Below are 18685 nucleotides of genomic sequence, written 5' to 3' on the forward strand. Positions count from 1 at the left end.
CATTAAGGCTTGTCCTAAGACAGCCCCACCTAAAGAACCCAAAGAACCAACAGCTACCACAAGCACTTCAATGAATCAATCCGAGTCTTCAAATGTTTCTGACACACACATTGATGAGTCTCTCTTTAAATGTTATGGTCATGTGAAGATCAGCGTTTTGTCATATTGTCTGATTCAGCTAGTATGCATGATGTGATTAGTGCCTCTTGTAGAAATAGCCCGCCTAGAGGTTAGCCAGACATCTCCTCTCGAGGTGTCGGGCTTCACTCCCGGTATAGACTCTCTCATTACACAAGAGTGCCTTGATGTGTTGTTTACAGTTCTACAGGCTGCCTTCCGTAGAAAATTTGTCGTGTCTCCTCTCTCAGGATGTGATATGTTTTTGTGTATTAGATGGTGTCGAGAGCATAACCCTCTCAGTTGATTGGGCGGACAATACTCTCACTTTAAATGCCAAAAGTGCCTCTCCCATGATCATTCGTAGTGAGGAGGGTCTGCATTCTTTGTCTCTCATTTCTCATGTGCAGGCAAAGCGCGAGTTATGAAGAGGAGCACAAGCGGCATTCATTTATGCAGCTCCAGTTACCCAGAGCATTCAAGCTCCAGACATGTATTCAGCTTTGTTTACCAAGTTTAAGCATCTCTTTTTGCAGGATGATCTTCCACCTCGTCTCCCACCCGAGCGGCCAGAGGATCATCGCATCAAACTCACGGAGGAGGCACAACCTGTCAATAAGGCTCCCTACGTTTGAACAAGACTCGAGAATGAAGAGTTAGAGCGGCAACTCGGTGGCCAGGGGATTCATACGTCCTAGTGTATGTCATTTTGATGCTCCTATTTTGTTTGTCCGCAAGAAGAATGGTTCGTTTCGTTTGTCCGCAAGAAGAACGGTTCGTCTCGTTTGTGTGTTGATTACAGGACATTGAACAAGATGACCGTCAAGAACAAGTTTCCAATGCCTCGCATTGAGTATATCCTCTATAGGCTCAATGAAGCAAAGGTTTTCAGTAAGGTCGATCTCAAAAGTGGATACCATCAGGTAAGGATATTCAAAGGCAACATCTACAAGACCGTTTTCCGCACGGAGCGAGGGCAATGGGAGTATGTGGTTATGCCTTTTGGATTGACAGGTGCCGTGGGTACATTTAACTGTCTCATGGTAGGCCGTTTTGGCAATATGGTTGGTGTATGTGTATTCATCTTTCTTAATGATATTCTTATTTTTTCTGCATCGTGGGAACAATATGAAAAGAATGTAGAAAGGGTATTAATCCGTTTGGATGAGTGTCAGTTGTACATTGCAGCTAAGAAATCAGATTTTTCTCACTAAAGTTACTTATCTGGGTTATATCATTTTTGCAGAAGGCGTCAAGCTACATCCCGCGAAGGTGGAACAGGTACGTAATAAGGATTTGCCCGAAACTGTATATGATATGCGTTCTTTTCTTGGTTTATGTGAAGCGTATAGTTCGCACATGGAGAATTTTACACGCATTGCCACACCCATGACTCGAAGGAGGTAAAGACTCACCGACAGCATGTAGATTTGTCTTAGGCAGCCATTGAGGCTTTCGCAGCTCTCAAGGTTGCGGTGATAAAAGCGTCGTGTCTTATCCTTGCCTCTAAAGATGACCCCTTTGAGGTATGAACAGATACGAGCAATGTCGCATCGGCGCTGTGCTTCAGCAACATGGCCGTCTAGTTGATTCCTTAATCGGAAGCTCAATAGTGTAAAACAGAACTATTCAGTTTATAATATAGAACTTTTGTCTGTCATTCACTCTCTTAAGCATTGGAAGCATTTTTTGTATGGAGAGAGTTCACAGTTCGCACAGATCACCAAGCCCTCAAGTGGCTATGTAAGGTGCAGCGGAATGAATGTTTGCACTTTGAGTGCTCCGAACTGTGCTCAAGGTTCCTTTTGTTCTTATAGGAGGTAGAGCCTTCCGTTCTTAATGAGAGAATGCTATGATCACAAACAAAGTGAATGGACACTGTGCGTGCAAGTGTGTGAGACTGAGAGATAGAGAGAGAAGAGAGATACGACACCAGAGACGTTGTAAAACCCTCCTCCGAAGGCCCCAATCTCATCGGCGAGAGTGGTCTACTTATGATTGCACAAACTGGTACAAGGGGTATGCATGAGACTGATGCAAGTCTGGGCTATGTCGACGATGGCGACGGGGATGACGAAGTCGACCTAAGGGCTGAAATCTACAATCTTTCTACTGCTGTCCAAAAACGCTATGGGCTGAAATCTGCGACTAGTCCAAAAACGCTGATTTGGGGGGCTATTTCTGTGGGTCTTTGTTGCTGAAAATCTGCACGTTTAGGGCTGAAAATTGAGGATCTTCAAGGCTGAAAACTGAGGTCTTCTTAGGCTGAATCTGCACCCTTTTTAGGGCTGATCTTGATGGCAAAAAAGCTAGGTCTGCTAGTTTCCCAAAACGTTAGGGAGCTCTGTCAAAAACGCCAATTCTGATGCTTCCTAGGGCGATGAAGCTGGATTCTAAATGCACTGAAAATTCCCCGGATGTAATCTGATGGATTCTGGTGGGAATATTTATGATCATGTTGTGTGCAACCAGAGGATATGTATCTACACTAAGTGACTGGGCATGCACGGTCTACGAATAGACTCACAAAAGTGCCAGATCACTTCTAATCTAGACTGACTGGACTGACGGAACCCTGTTATGCAGTAGCTTGTCCACGGATACACAGGGTTGGATGTGTCACGTAACATCCCCTCCTTTTCAAAATGAGGTACTGGTGCCGAACTATATGGCATCAAGGGAGATCGACAATAGCATCCGGAATCCTGGAAGGGACTCTTCACCGGCCCACTCGGATGTGTGGGTCGTGCGGTACTTGAACTTCATAAATGTCTGCAACGCTTGCTTCTTTGGGCCGCGCCGAAAGCGACAAAGTTTTCTGAGGCTTCTTCGATGCTTCAACTTCGTCGAGAGTCATGCTTCTGTCTTCTTCAAGAATCTCCATGGCTGAAAATTCCTGAAACCATTTCCAACACAAAACCATGAACATACCTATTCCATATAAAGTGAGTGAAGAAAATCTTGTCTTCCTCAAAGATTGTGCATGCAATGTAGATGAACAAAGAGACCGAGTGCTAACCCGTTCACCACACACACGCAAACAATGAGATCGAAGCTTTCTCTTATGATCAAAAACAATCAACTGTGGCAATTCACAACGGAAATGCCCATGCTTGGTGCTCCTACTTTCATGTGCTCGTTCTACAAATGTGTCATGCCAAGGAAGACACATGGAATGTGACGTCCTTGAATGTTTTCATGAACAATCCGCATACATTCGTGCTCATTCATGAGACAAACGTGCTCAACATACAATATGTCATGCCTAGGAAAAGGAATCACATAAGGATGCTGACGAAAATACAGGAAACGATCACGAATGAAACATTCAAACAATGCGTGCGTATCAATCATGTGAACACATAATACTTCCTGTGAGGGTTCTTTGGACCTAGGCTCGAGAGCCAAGATCGATCCTTCGTGATTGATCGAATCTGCAACGAGGTTAGCTTCGCTAGAAAAAGCATCAACTAACACATCATCCTGATGAACAATCACATCTTCTTCATGCAACTCATCATGCTTGTGAGAAATCACATCTTGATCATGCAAATCATCATGCTTGTCTATATTATCCAAATCATCATGCTGATCATTGTCAATCAAATCATCATGCTGCTCACAATCATGCAAATCCTGTGTGTCATGCTTTGGAGAAAAAGAGACTGAAAGAGTCTCCTCCTGAATCCTTTCAATCTTGTCCTGCATATTAGCAATGAGAGATGGAGAATGAACCATGTCCTCTCCATGAATGACAATGGGAGAATCACTTTTGACATTAAGAGTGAAAGTATTAGCCTCCCAATCAATGAGAGGGTTAGCATCACGAAACCTCGAATGCCTAAAATCATATCACATCCTGAGAGAGGAGAGACAACAAATCTTCTAGTGAAGGCGGCTTTTTGAATTGCAAACAACACATCAAGGCACTCCTCCGTGACGAGAGCGTCCATACCGAGAAGAAAGCGAGAGACCTTGATAGAAGATCTTTGACTAACGTCAAGGCGAGCTCTCTCAACAAGAGAGGGACTGATCACATCATTCATACTACTTGGGTCAAACAATATGACAAAACGCCGCCCCGACGTACGACCATAACATTTAATGAGAGAATCATCAATGGGAGGGTCATGAGAAACTTGGGGCACACTCGTGTTATCATTAATTGCATTGACAGAGGAAGTGGATTCTGTGGATTCTTTAGATTCATTCGATTCAAGCTTAGGACATGTTCTTTTTATGTGACCCTTAATGTGACAATGAAAACAACGACCTTCCTTAGAATAAGTACTTTGCTCTTCCGACGTGATGTATCCTCCTACAATTCCTTGTGCTACCTTTTCATTTGGAGTAAGCTTAGGTTTAGCAATTGTGTTAGCCTTACCCTTAGATTCATTGGAAGAATTCTTTTCTGAGAGACTGTTGGAAGATTGGTTAGAAGAATTACCATTCTTACCGTTCTTACCGTTCTGAGGGTTCTGAGAAGTCTGCGAGGTACTTGTGGAAGTCTTGTTCTCCTTAGGCTTTCCCTTGTTGTGCTTCATCTCCTGTGCGAGAGCAATCGCTACCGCCTTGTTGAGATCGATTGGATCGAGCACCTCGACATCGTACTTGATATACTCGTCCAATCAATAAAGGAATGCCTCTTTGCGTTCATCATCCGACTTGCGTAATTGGGTACCTAGCTGCAAAACACGATTAGAGAGAGACATAACCGGCATACCATTTTGCTTGAGAGCGCGCCAATCGTCCTTCAATCGTGCGAGGTGTTGAGGTGGCATAAACCGCGCCTTGAGCTTGTCTTGGAAATCAGCCCAATTGAAGGAAAGGCCGTGAGTTCGTCGGCTTCCTCTAGGTGCGCGGCTAGCTATGCCTCTTGCCATGCGTGGTACCAATTAATGGCATACCGGCAAGGTACATAGCTGTCGTCAAAACTTTGCTATTTCCTGTCTTCTTAGTTGTCGCAAAATAAGCATTAAATTAATGCAACCAAGAATGAATAACCGTAGCATCCATCTTACCATCATACTTACTAAAAGTCAACTTCTCCGTGATTGGATGGTTGGAATCCGCATCGTGGCTTGCGCCACTTGATGAACTCCCACAATGTTTGGGTGGTTCGGACTTCGAGGCAAGTGCTTGTCGAATCAATTCTTGAGTGCGTAGTTCTCGTTCAGCCTCACGCTCGATCTCCAAGGCCGCGCTTCGTGCTACCGCTACCTCCTTTCTTAGTTCTTTTCGTGCGTCGCGCTCGCGTTCTAAGGTAATGCGATTTGCTTCTTGCTCGCGGTCCTTAGCTTTATGTTGTTCTGCTTTGCTTGCTAATTGTGCCAACGCAACTCCATTCGTTTCTTGTTATTGTGCCATCATGTCCAACATCTGCTTGACCATGGCCTCCATAGGGTTTGGGACATTGGGTGGCGTAGATGGCGAAGAGGGAGGGTCGAAAAAATCTCCTGGTGGGAAAAATTCTTCGTCGCCTCTCTCATGCTCATCACCTGTATGTAAAGTATCCATTCCGCTTTGGGTGACGAACATGCACTATGATCTTTGGTTCTTAAGTCCACTAGGAACTTGGGTTCTTGAGGGTCTTGAGGTTCTTGAGGTTTTCTTTCTCTTGCAAACCGTATTTGAGAAGGATCTTCTCTACTCATTTCCACGGGCGCACCCCTTGGCGGCCTTGCGCTCACACCAAGGTTGCTTTTCCCACCTCACGTCGATTGGCCGGCCGCTAAGTACACGGTCCGCTCTCAATCAGTGAAAAGAGACACAAGGGGAGACTGGACAAGCCCTTCTTTCCTGGGATTCCTGTCACTCTTCAAAAACACGATTAGGAATCGACACGCCCAAGCGAACTTGGGTTCGTGCAACCGCAACAAGCAAAAAATAAAATCTTGTGGTTCTTTCCTTGAGTGATACAGCACACTGTCGAAGCTCTGATACTAATGTAAGGTGCAGCGGAATGAATGTTTGCACTTTGCTCAAGATGAGTGCTCCGAACTGTGCTCAAGGTTCCTTTTGTTCTTATAGGAGGTAGAGCCTTCCCTTCTTAATGAGAGAATGCTATGATCACAAACAAAGTGAATGGACAGTGTGCGTGCAAGTGTATGAGACTGAGAGAGAGAGAGAAGAGAGATACGACACCAGAGACGTTGTAAAACCCTCCTCCGAAGGCCCCACTCTCGTCGGTGAGAGTGGTCTACTTATGATTGCACAAACTGTTACAAACGGTATGCATGAGACTGATGCAAGTCTAGGCTATGTCGACGATGACGACGGGGATGACGAAGTCGACCTAAGGGCTGAAATCTGCAATCTTTCTACTGCTGTCCAAAAACGCTATGCGCTGAATCTGCGACTAGTCCAAAAACGCTGATTTGGGGGGCTGTTTCTGTGGGTCTTTGTCGTTGAAAATCTGCAAGTTTAGACCTGAAAACTGAGGATCTTCAAGGCTGAAAACTGAGGTCTTCTTAGGCTGAATCTGCACCCTTTTTAGGGCTGATCTTGATGGACCTTTAGGGCTGCAAATCACTGCATGCGCCGGATCTGCAAGGCTGAAGGTGAAATCAAAAACGCCAGGCTATTATGTTCCAAAAACGCTAGGTCTGCTAGTTTCCCAAAACGCTAGGGAGCTTTATCAAAAACGCCAATTCTCATGCTTGCTAGGGCGATGAAGCTGGATGCAAACGCTGGGGATACTTGTGGATGGCGCTGGCTGCTTGTGGAAAGAAAACGCTGATAATGGGGTTCTTGCTTGGAGGAAGTCCACCAAGGTCGTGTTGAGAAGATGCCTGTTGAGCTTGGCTCCTGTTGCCTCTTCTGCCATTTAGTGCTAACTTTGGTTTGCTTATATATTTTCTTACCCAAATTGCCCTACCTACTTTTGTTGGAAAGTCACTTAACTTAATAGGTGAAAAATGCCAAAAATAGGTAAAACAGACTAAATGCAGTGGAAAATTTCCCTGATGTAATCTGATGGATTCTCGTGGGAATTAATGCAGTGGAAAATTTCCCTGATGTAATCTGATGGATTCTCGTGGGAATACTTATGATCATGGTGTGTGCAACCAAAGGATATGTATCTACACTAAGTGACTAGGCATGCACAGTGGTACAGCCCGACTATGTCGACCCATGGAAATGCAAGAAGTCCATGCATGGCGGTTTACAGGCAACTGGCAGGTACATTGGGCAAATATTTGATGATGCTAGGGGACAGGTACATCGAGATGGAGCATTTGCTAGTGGAAATTGCAAGGGTTTCCTGCTATCACAGGCGGTAGGAGCAAAGGTTGATATCACAAGCTTGTGAGCGGGACGAGGAGTGCTCGATGCAGGTACCATCAAGTTTGTGGTGTGGAATTTGGGACAGGCTGTCTGCAGGACACTCTACTGCCCGGATGTGTATGCCAAAGGCGCCACTGTATAGGTCATTTGTCGATCTCAAGACTTGGAAGGCAGATGGTGCTATGATGTGTATGTCGGATCCGACATCAGGATAAGCAGGTGCAGGACTTTTCATGTGTTTGAGGATATGTGTTGTCTGTCTGTCAATCGAGTCCTCGGGCAAGAGGATTTCCCTTTGATGATTGTCGACGTTCGTGAAGATTGGCGCTTCTATTGGCAGGGATCTTGACACTTTGAAGTTTTTCTTATGCTCTTTTGTGGATATCAAGCTTTGCTATAGGACGCGCCCTTGTGGAAGGGTATGAAGGACTGTTCTCATTATGGACGAGAGGGGAGGATTGCCTTCGGTGGAAATGCCCTGAGAAAGGGAATTGTATTTTTGGAAGGCTTTAATTATTCTAAGCCATGCAGCTATTCGGAGGTGGTAGCGCTACAGAGGGAGAGCAGCCCGCTATGCAGGGGATGGAGGCTGCAGGTGAAGGAGGTTGCAAGAAGAAAAGGTCAACCCGAGCATGGGGTTGGGGCTCACTATGGAGAGAAGGGAGGAGGAAGCGTTGCTTTTAGAGGGAGAGAAAGAGGAGGCCGTTTGTGGAGCTGTGAACAGGAGAGGAGGTAACATGGCGGGGAAGTGAGAACATGGATGCATGGTCTGCATTCGGGAAGGAAGGCCACAAAGGAGCCGAGAGTTGCGAGATGGAGGAAGGGTTGCCCACGGTTGTCCGCAAGCCAAGAGAATAGGTAAGAGTGAGGTGTTTTTGGATGCAGTGAAAGGAGTCGGCGGCGGCCTCGGATAGACTGCATAAGGGAACCGTTTGCTGCAAAACCGTGGCCAACGCCATCATTGTACCCGGAATCTTGTTCTTTTGTTATGCATAAGTGACTTTATAGTCTGGTTGGGTTAGTGTTCGTGTTGGAGTTGTCATCATTCTTCTCGTCTACATCTCGTTCTTTGTGTCACAAATGCGGGCACCACGTGCCAATAGAAAAGAACAGACTGAACAAACTTTTAGCACTTCAATAACAACTGTTCAATAACAACTGAACTGAGAGAGAGAGAGAGAGAGAGACGACACGCGACACGGAGTGGCGAAATTCCACCCCAGAGAGTATTGGCCCCAAGCCTTGGCGCCCCTTTCGGTATTTTTTTATATTACTGCTGATTCGCAAAGTACAACAGCCGGGGAGCACCTCCTCTGCAATCTGCGCGCTGAAGAGTGCCAGAGAGGGCCCCCAAGGCTCATATTTAAAGGCCCAAAGCCTAAAAGCATCAAATATGAAAAGCTGACTCCAAAAAATCACTTTCCTAAAATTTCGGGATTTCCCTAAAAATCCGCCGCAAATTCCGGGACGTCCGTACAGGTGCCACATCATCATATTTTGATGTTCTGCTTTATTTTTAATGCCTTTATGTCACTTGGGGCCCCATCGGACGGGGTCCCCATAAGTTGGTAGGACTTCTTTTGTTGCTTGTTCTTCTTAGGGTTTCTAGAATTAGGGTTTGCAGGTTTTAGGGTTAGGGTTTCCGGAATTAGGGTTTGCAGGTTTTAGGGTTAGGGTTTCCAGAATTAGGGTTCAGCAGTTAGGGTTTCTGGCAGAAATTAGGGTTTGCAGGTTTTAGGGTTAGGGTTTCCAGAATTAGGGTTTCAGCAATTAGGGTTACCACGTCCTCACTCTGTGACACTTCTTCTACTGCTTCTTAGGGTTTAGGCCCCTCGGCCGGCATCTGTAAGTTGGCTCCATTCTTTAGGCTTTGACACGTCAGCAGTTTGTTACACTTTGCCTTATGCCCATGGTAGCGGTGGCTCCGGGGCTTTTGTGTGTGTGCACAGAGAGAGAGAGAGAGAGAGAGAGAGAGAGATTGATTGTGGTTGCAGATTGAATGTGGTTTTGTATGCGGTCGAGGCTTGCGAGGTCTCCCAGTGTGAGTGTGTTTACAAATATGGGTGCATTGGTGTGTGCGTCGATAAAGGTGATTGTGTGTAGCCGAAGTTGCTCGTAAGTGAGGCTGTTCGGTGCAAGTTACAGATAGTGTGCGTATGTGTGTGATTCTGTGTGGCTTGGGGTGTTGGATATCTGTTGGGCTATAGAGAGGCATCGAGTTTGTGTACTGTGTGTTGTTCCATTTCCCCCATCCCATCAGTGGTGCCCCCACTGAGGATCTACTGATTGATCCTCCGTGAATCATTAAAGCCTGAAGATGATGCATGATATTGATTTGGTCCTTGCTGGAGAAGAAGAGGCTGCAGATTGGTTTTCTGATCTGGAGCTATACCTGTTGCAATTGAGAATTTGTGGACATGAAGCCAAATTGAAGGCACTACCGTTGGTTCTACAAGGTCGAGCCAAAGCCTGGTTTGAAGGATTGAAGGTTGCAGATCATCAGTGGAGCGAGATTCGGAAGCAGTTTGTTGAAGCTTTTCAGAAGCGGGTTTCTCCATCAGACTTGGGTGAGCAATTGAGCAAGCTAAAGCAGGATGTAAGTGAAGATTTTGCTTTGTTTTTGGGTAAATTTGAATCTCTTTGGGAGGGACTAGCTGCTGTTACATGTGTGCGAAATGGGGATCATTTCAAGCGAGAGCAGTTTCTAGCCTGCTTGCATCCGCGAATCAGAGAGAAGGTCGAGTGCGGTGGTGCAGAGGACTATGAGCAAATGGTTTTCTTGGCAAAGGCAAAGAGAAGGAAAGCAAAGAAGAAGCTGGAGATGGATTTGTTGAAGCCGGCAGACTATGGATATAGCTCAGCAATGGAGTTGCGTCATGCCATGAAGCCGAGGGGAGTTCAAGCGTCAAAGAGGTAGCTGCTTTGCCATTGGTAAGCCGTTTCGGTTCTTCATTTCAATTTGTGCCTCAATGTGGTGTGATGTTGTACAAGGGTCTGTTAGACCAGCTAGCAAGGATGCGGTCCTAGCCGAAGAGTGTATGCATGAAGACTCAAAGGAAGCTATGGATCAGAGCTCGAAGGAAAAGTTTGAAGATGTTGGCAAAGCGATGGTCAAAGCTGTGTAGGTAGAAGCTAGCCAGGATGCGGTCTTGGTCGCAGAGTGTATGCATGAAGAGTCAAAGGAAGCTATGGATCATAGCTCGCAGGAAAAGTTTGAAGATGTTGGCAAAGCGATGGTCGAAGCTATACAGGTAGAAGCTAGCCAGGGGGTCGGGCAACCTTGCCCTACCGATTGCATTGAAGAGCGGCAGTGCACTCCAGAAGGTGTTGGCGATGTCGACCTACCAGAAGACGAGGTAATAGATCATGGCTTTCTTTCTCGCTTAGCAGATGAGGTGGTCGTAGACAAAGTTCTTGAAGAGCAAGCAAAGGTGGTTGAGCACTCCAATTTGCTCTCGCATGAAGTGGTTGAAGATGAACTATCAAAGGCTATGGCAGACAAGGACTTGCATGATGAGTCAGGTATGGAATGTATGCCGGTTTGAAGGACCTACAACAGGGGATATGCTTGAGAAGCAGGTAGGTTTTGTTCTCCAAGAAGCAGTGGTAGTGGGAGACAGATTGCCAAAGGTGGGTATTCTGCTATTGGTGTTCATGCTCTTGAAGGTTACTTTACAAGTAGTGCATGGTTTGCAAAGCTCTCTTGATGAGGGGTCTGCTATGGAGAGCTCTCTAGCAGGTGAGACTAATGATGTATGGTGTAGATGCTTCACACGTTGGTTTACAGGCTTGTTTTGTGTATGAAGCCAACGTATGGATACAAGTTATTGAAGATCGGTGCTATGCCAAGCTGCACGAGCGGCTAGTTTTCGGGTTTACAGGTGCAAAAAAATGGTTGGTTATGCATGTACTACAGGTGGATGGCTATGCTCAATGCCATGTATTTGATCCCGGTGGAGTTTGCCTCACACTTTGGGAAAGCTCGAGGCTTTCCATTTGACCCGGGCAGGCTCTACTACAGATGAATATCTCTCTCTATCTATCTAATTCTTATGTACATAATATCTATCAGTTTTCTTCTTATGCACTGATATCTTATCTAAATAATACTGTGGTTGAGCATGAATGCTCAACGAGGGGTTGCGCAATGATGGTACAGCCCGACTGTGTCAACCCATGGAAATGAAAGAAGTCCATGCATGGTGGTTTGTAGGCAAGTGGCAGGTACATTGGGCAAATATTTGATGATGCTAGAGGACAGGTACATCGAGATGGAGCATTTGCTAGTTGAAATACCAAGGGTTTCCTTCTATCACAGGCGGCAGGAGCAAACGTTGATATCACAAGCTTGTGAGTGGGACGAGGAGTGCTAGATTCAAGTACCATCAAGTTTGTGGTGTGGAATTTGGGACAGGCTGTCTGCAGGACACTCTACTGCCCGGATGTGTATGCCAAAGGCGCCACTGTATAGGTCATTTGTCCATCTCAAGACTTGGAAGGCGGACGGTGCTATGATGTGTATGTCGGATCGGACATCAGGATAAGCAAGTGCAGGACTTTTCATGTGTTTGAGGATGTGTTGTCTGTCCGTCAATCGAGTCCTCGGGCAAGAGGATTTCCCTTTGATGATTGTCGACGTTCGTGAAGATTGGCACTTCTATTGGCGGGGATCTTGACACTTTGAAGTTTTTCTTATGCTCTTTTATGGATAATAAGCTTTGCTATAGGACGCGCCCTTGTGGAAGGGTATGAAGGACTGTTCTCATTATGGACGAGAGGGGAGGATTGCCTTCGGTGGGAATGCCCTGAGAAAGGGAATTGTATTTTTGGAAGGCTTTAATTATTCTAAGCCATGCAACTATTCGGAGGTGGTAGCGCTACAGAGGGAGAGCAGCCCGCTATGCAGGGGATGGAGGCTGCAGGTGACGGAGGTTGCAAGAAGGAAAGGTCCACCCGAACATGAGGTCGGGGCTCACTGTGGAGAGAAGGGAGGAGGAAGCGCTGCTTTTACAGGGAGAGAAAGAGGAGGCCGTTTGTGGAGCTGTGAACAGGAGGGGAGGTAACATGGCGGGGAAGTGAGAACATGGATGCATGGTCTACATTGGGGAAGGAAGGCCACAAAGGAGCCGAGAGTTGCGAGATGGTGCCCACGGTTGTCCGCAAGCCAAGAGAATAGATCAGAGTGAGGTGTTTTTGGATGCAGTGGAAGGAGGAGTCGGCGGCCTCGGATCGACTGCATAAGGTAACCGTTTGCTGCAAAACCATGGCCGACGCCATCATTGTACCCGGAATCTTGTTCTTTTGTTATGCATAAGTGACTTTATGGTCTGGTTGGGTTAGTGTTCGTGTTGGAGTTGTCATCATTCTTCTCGTCTACGTCTCGTCCTTTGCCTTATGCCCATGGTAGCGGTGGCTCCGGGTCTTTTGTGTGTGTGCACAGAGAGAGAGAGAGAGAGAGAGAGAGAGAGAGAGAGAGAGAGAGAGAGAGAGAGAGAGAGAGATTGATTGTGGTTTTGTATGCGGTCGAGGCTTGCGAGGTCTCCCGATGTGAGTGTGTTTACAGATATGGGTGCATTGGTGTGCGTCGGTAAAGGTGATTGTGTGTAGCCGAAGTTGCTCGTAAGTGAGGCTGTTCGATGCAAGTTACAAATAGTGTGCGTATGTGTGTGATTCTGTGTGGCTTGGGGTGCTGGATACCTGCTGGGCTATAGAGAGGCATCGAGTTTGTGTACTGTGTGTTGTTCCATTTCCCCCATCCGAACGGTCTATGAATAACTCACAAAAATGCCAGATCACTTCTAATCTACACTGACTGGACTAACGGAACCTTGTTATGCTGTAGCTTGTCCACGGACACATAGGGCTGGATGTGTCACGTGACAGACTCCAATCTATACCTAGTGCACATTAGAGTGATCGCTAAGCACGGTGGTCACAATTTTTTGAGCAATTTGGAGGTTTGATTGAGTATGTGTCTGGAAAAGCTAACCCTGTTGTAGATGCATTAAGTCGCAAAGGACAGATCCTGGCTCAAGTCAAGATCCACAGTTTCTCTTCAGGGTGTCTCTTTCGACAGCATGAAGAACCAGTACGCGGATTCCAAGTTTGGTAAGCAATGGTTGCAAGCTCTTGCTTCCCAAGGGCCTAGCAACTATCTCATTCGTGAAGGTTTGTTGTATTTTCGTTGTCTTCTATGTGTATTGCCCTCTCTCAGGACAACGATATTGCACGATGCACATGACTCTCTCACAGGTGGACACAAGGGAATGAACACCACTCTGGAAAAAATAGAAATGGAAAAAATAGAAAAATTCTTTTATTGGCCTAAAATGCGAAAGGATGTGTTTTGTTATGTCACACCGTGTACTATTTGTTAAAAGGTAAAAGCTCCTTGGGATAAGCAAGCTTCTTGTTTCCGCTGCCTATTCTCGATGGACCTTTTCATGATATTTCCATGGATTTTGTGACTAACCTTCCACCTAGTTTGCATTGAAGGAACACTCAATGTTTGACAATTAATGACCGTTTCAGCAAGTTTTGCATGCTGATTCCTTGTAAGGCCACAGTCATCGCACAAGATGTAGCACGGTTGTTTAGAAAGCATTGGTACCCCCTCTGTGGTTTGCCAAAATCGATTGTTTCAAATAGGGATGTTAAGTTCACGTCCAATTTTTGGCACGCACTCTTTGAAAATTTTGGCACTAAGTTGAATTTTTTATCGTCTTTTCATTCACGGTCAGATGGTCAAATAGAGATTTACAATCAGCAGGCTTTTGATGTTTTAAAGTCATATATGCATGATCAACAGTCTCATTGGGAGCTCTATCTCCCATTGGTTCGGACTGTTTTGAATGACTCTTATTCCTCTGCCATTGGTAGAACTCCGTATGAGACAGCTTTTGACCGTCCGTTCGAATCACTTTGACTCGTCAGTCAATCAAATGTATGATGCCAATGCTGAAAGTCAATGGTTGGATGAGATTTCTGAGAGTGTGAAGCTTCGGCTAAGCAAGGCTCAAGAGTCTTACTCACGGCAGGCCAACAAGCATTGCCAGGATGTTTCTATCAAGGAAGGGGATTGGGTGTATTTAAGAATCATGAAGCAACGTCTTAAGCAAGTTGGAAAGAAGTGTCCAAAGTTGTCTTTTCGAATGTATGGTCCATTTCCTGTCATTAAAAAGATAAATGAGGTTTCTATGAAATTGCAATTGCCTAACTCATGGTCAATGCACAATGTTTTCCATGTTTCTTGGTTGAAAGTGTTCCAGGGAACACCTCCAAAGGACATTTCAAAAGAAGAAGAGCCGGAGATCATCGATGAAGCAAAAGTCATGGCGCCGGAGCAAGTGTTGTTGCATCGGTTTCGCCATGGCTCAAAGAAGCAAGTTAGATAGTAGTTTTTGAAGTTCAAGGATCGAGGAACCCACGAAGCAGTGTGGGTCGATGAAGAGTTTTTCAAAAATTACCGAGAGCCGTTGGCAGACTACAAGGAAGCCATGCAGCTCGGTACCAGTACCTCACTTTAAAAAGGAAGGGAAGGCACGTGCACATCTAACACTATGTGCATGTGGACAAGCTACTTCAAGTTCAGGGTTCAGGTCAGCTTAGGAAGTATTCTGGCACCTTTCTGAGCTTGTGCGCACGCCGTTTATGTCTAGGCACTTAGAATAGTTGCATATCCTCTGGTTGCACACAACATGATCATCAGCATTACAGTCAGTAGCCATCATGAGCATTTTACAATGCACAGAATCCATTTTCCCTATTTTAGCCATTTTTCACTTATTATTAATAAGTGACTGTGGGAAACTCGGTAGGGCAAATTTCCTAAGTTAATATTAAAGAAACCTGGCAGTCACTCAGTAGAGCAAAAGAAACCAAGAGAGCACAGGCAGAATCTGCAGCAGGCCCTCTAGTGTTTCTCCTAAGCAAGACCTCAACAAAACCAGCGTTTGCAGATCAGCCTACCAGCGTTTCCTGATCAACCAAACAAGCGTTTTTACTACAGCCAGCATCAGCGTTTTCGCAACAGCAAGTTCAGCGTTTTACAGCCAGCAAACCTAGCGTCTTTCTGCCCTGCAACAGTAGTGTTTTCAGACCAGCATATTCAGCCACTGAAGTCAGCGTTTTTAGCCAGCCGTCATCAACGTCTTCGTCGCCATCGTCTCCGACTTAGATCATCATTGCATCATAGCATCAAGAACTTGCATCAGCACCTTTGTACCAGATTTGTGCAATCAATAGCATAGACTTCTCTCGCCATCGAGAGAGGGGCCCTTGGAGGAGGATTTGACAACAGTCTGGTGTCGTATTCTTCTCTCCATCTCTCTCTCAGTCTCAGTACCTTCATTCACACTGTCATTCACTTTGTCTGTGATCATTTGCACTCTCTCACTAAAGGAACGAAAGGGAGCCTTCCGTAAGTAAAAGGAAACCTTGAGCACAGTTCGGAGCACTCATCTTGAGCAAAGTTCAGCATTCACTTCCGCTGCACCTTACACTCTGGGGATGATATATCGCCACTCCGTGTCGCCTATCGTCTCTCTCTCTCAGTTCAGTTGTTATTGAAGTGCTAAAAGTTTGTTCAGTATGTTCTTCTCTATTGGCACGTGGTCCCCCTCTTGTGATAGTGGTATCAGAGCATCAGGCGTGTGCTTTTCTGAAAGCATACCGGTCCTACCAAAGAACAGACAGAGCAAACCGATGCGGCCAAAAGTCTACTTGAATTTTATTTGCCGACCCCGGACTTACTAGTCACTCCCACCCTTCATACATCGTGCATCGGGCACGCTCCCGTCTTCGTCTCTCTATCTTATAGGGCATAAGCCAGAAAGAACCCAAGATATGGATTCAGCAGAATATTTGCAGTTTCTTGTCAACGAGCTTCACGACATTCTTTCGCGGCATCCTCAGTAAAATCTTTCGATGCTGCAAGGTTTTCAACAATTTTTAAATTACATGTTACCCCCTCTAATGCCTCAAGTGGTACCTCCTCCTCCGGCACCAAAAAGTACGAGGGCTTCCAACTGGCAACCTTCCCAGCCGTCTGTTCCAATCGGGGGAGTCTTCAGGAATATGGTGAAGCCATCTGACCCAAATTCAGTGCAACCGCCTTTGCCACCGTCGTTGCCACCACCTACCCCGGCCCTCCCACCAAGCTATAATGGTTGGAGCCCATATGGATACCCTTATTATCCGTACCCAGGATACGTGCCTAAGCAACCCAAAGACTTCAAAGATGGCGGTACGACAATCAAATTTTTCACTTTTTTCGGGGTGAAAGATCAGAAGAAGCATTGCATTTCCTACCCTACAGCAATTCGACAACATCTATGCTTTGGGGAACTATACAGAAGAATCCAAGATTTCTCGAGCAGCGGGATTTCTTAAAGATAATGCTATGCAATGGTGGAGTTCAATCGCGACACAAACGCATGCTCCAAGGACTTGGCAAGCTTTCAAGACAGTTTTTGCACGCAATTACATGACTTCTATGTTTGAAGTCCGGATTTTGACAGAGTGGGGCAACTTGAAAATGCTTGCCACCGAAACCATGGACGACTATAACCAAAGGTTTCTCGACGTGTACCTTTTGGTGTCCTCCTTTAGGATCATTCCCTTGGAGGCCCAATGCGAGCGATGCACCATTGGAGTACCATCACCATTGCAAGAATATTGTCTCTCCAAGCAAGTCACCACCATGCAAGAGCTTATGGACCAAGCCGCGGTCGGCTACAAACTAATGAAGGGAAAGCTAGAGTTTACCACAGAAGAACCTCCAGCCACTAACCACAACTCTTGGCAACAATGAGCAAATTCTCGAGAGTCTCGTGAAAACCAACCGGAAGGCAGAGTTACCTGGAACGCGGAACGGGAACGACGACGGGCCTCCCTAGGGAACGGGGGAACGAGAAGGGGTCCGGAACAGGAAGCGCAGAACGGGAGGCTAAAAAACCCCCAAATAATCCTATTTTTAGCATTATGTGTTTGAATACAAGTAGTACTAGAGTCCTTTGACTCTAATATCCACAAAAAACACGATTCGAAGACCATTCAACCTTATTATGACTTGATTGGGATGTGCAGCACCGCAGCCATGGATGATGCTACATACACAACATTGAACAAACACAATGCCCGTACACAATAACATATGTAATTACAGATGAAAGCTCTCAAATAATTACAAGAGTAGAAGTCAGAGAGAACACTTTTCGCTTAATTCTGGCTAACAAGGCCCGCCAAGGTACTACAAAAAAACCAAAGGTGACATACCATAATGAGAGTCGAGACTACAAGGGAGTCAAACGAGTGACCACAATACCAAAAGACTGAAGGTGACAAATACCATAAAGATGCTAGTTGTAACAGACTTGGACACTCCAAGTAAAGAATCAATCACGACAGCACCAAATAACAATTCACAAATCACAATAGATTTGTACTTGCCCGGTGGAGTTCAGTGCTTAGAGATATTGGCCCCAAAGACCGGCTCCCCTTTCGGTATTTCTTTATATATTAAATCAATGTCAAGGTACAACAGAGTTGTTAGGGTTTCACTCTCAGACTCTGCGTCCAGATGCTCTGCAGAGTGAACCCAAAATAACTTCTTTAAAGTTCTTACAAGGGATGTCAAAAGCAGAGCCCCAAAAGCTTCCAAATCAAAAGCAAATTGTTCTCTCTCTATCTCACACAAACTCTCTTGAGTTCTGCAAAATAAAGCAATCAATTCTCTCTCTCTCTCTCTCCTTGCCAAAGCGTAGAGGAAAAGCAAAGCTGCCGTCGCTAGAGGGCTGAAAATCAAAAAATATATATATGTTTTTTTCCGTACAGTACACGTCAGCATTCCAACGCATTATCCGGAAATATGCCCCTCTGCTGCTAGGGTTAGGGTTAGGGTTTAGGACAAATTTTAGGGTTAGGGTTTCTGGCACATTTTAGGGTTTGCAGGTTTTAGGATTAGGGTTCAAAAGTCAAAGTTAGGGTTTCCCGCATGCTCTCGGACAGACACATCATCACTTTGTGACATACCCCCCTCTTAAAAGCATTATAATCGCCCTCGATTACGCCTGCAAAATAGACAAAAGCCATAAACCGTCTTAGCAGACACTGACTGTTAGTACCTACGTACTAGGAACACACATCTAGCACATGTACCAATCGGCAGTCACATCACAGGACATTCAACATTCATTCAAATCTTAGACCATAATTTATCGGCAATGTAGCTAGCAATCGCATATAGATCCAATCGGGACCTCATCGATGTTCGATGGACTAA

General features: G+C 45.6%; 1 protein-coding gene and 2 pseudogenes across 2 annotated transcripts in view; 2 read left to right on the forward strand and 1 right to left on the reverse strand.

Moving 5' to 3' along the window:
• The window catches only part of LOC147425442 (phospholipid:diacylglycerol acyltransferase 1-like), a 111696-nt gene that overhangs the window by 71181 nt on the left and 21830 nt on the right, over positions 1–18685 (reverse strand). The window lies entirely within an intron of this gene.
• LOC147425443 (uncharacterized) lies at positions 9725–10058 on the forward strand (annotated as a pseudogene).
• On the forward strand, positions 10546–11429 carry LOC147425444 (uncharacterized; annotated as a pseudogene).

This window comes from Adiantum capillus-veneris, chromosome 25 (assembly GCF_014529385.1).
Source record: "Adiantum capillus-veneris isolate H3 chromosome 25, ASM1452938v2, whole genome shotgun sequence".
NCBI lineage: Eukaryota > Viridiplantae > Streptophyta > Polypodiopsida > Polypodiales > Pteridaceae > Adiantum > Adiantum capillus-veneris.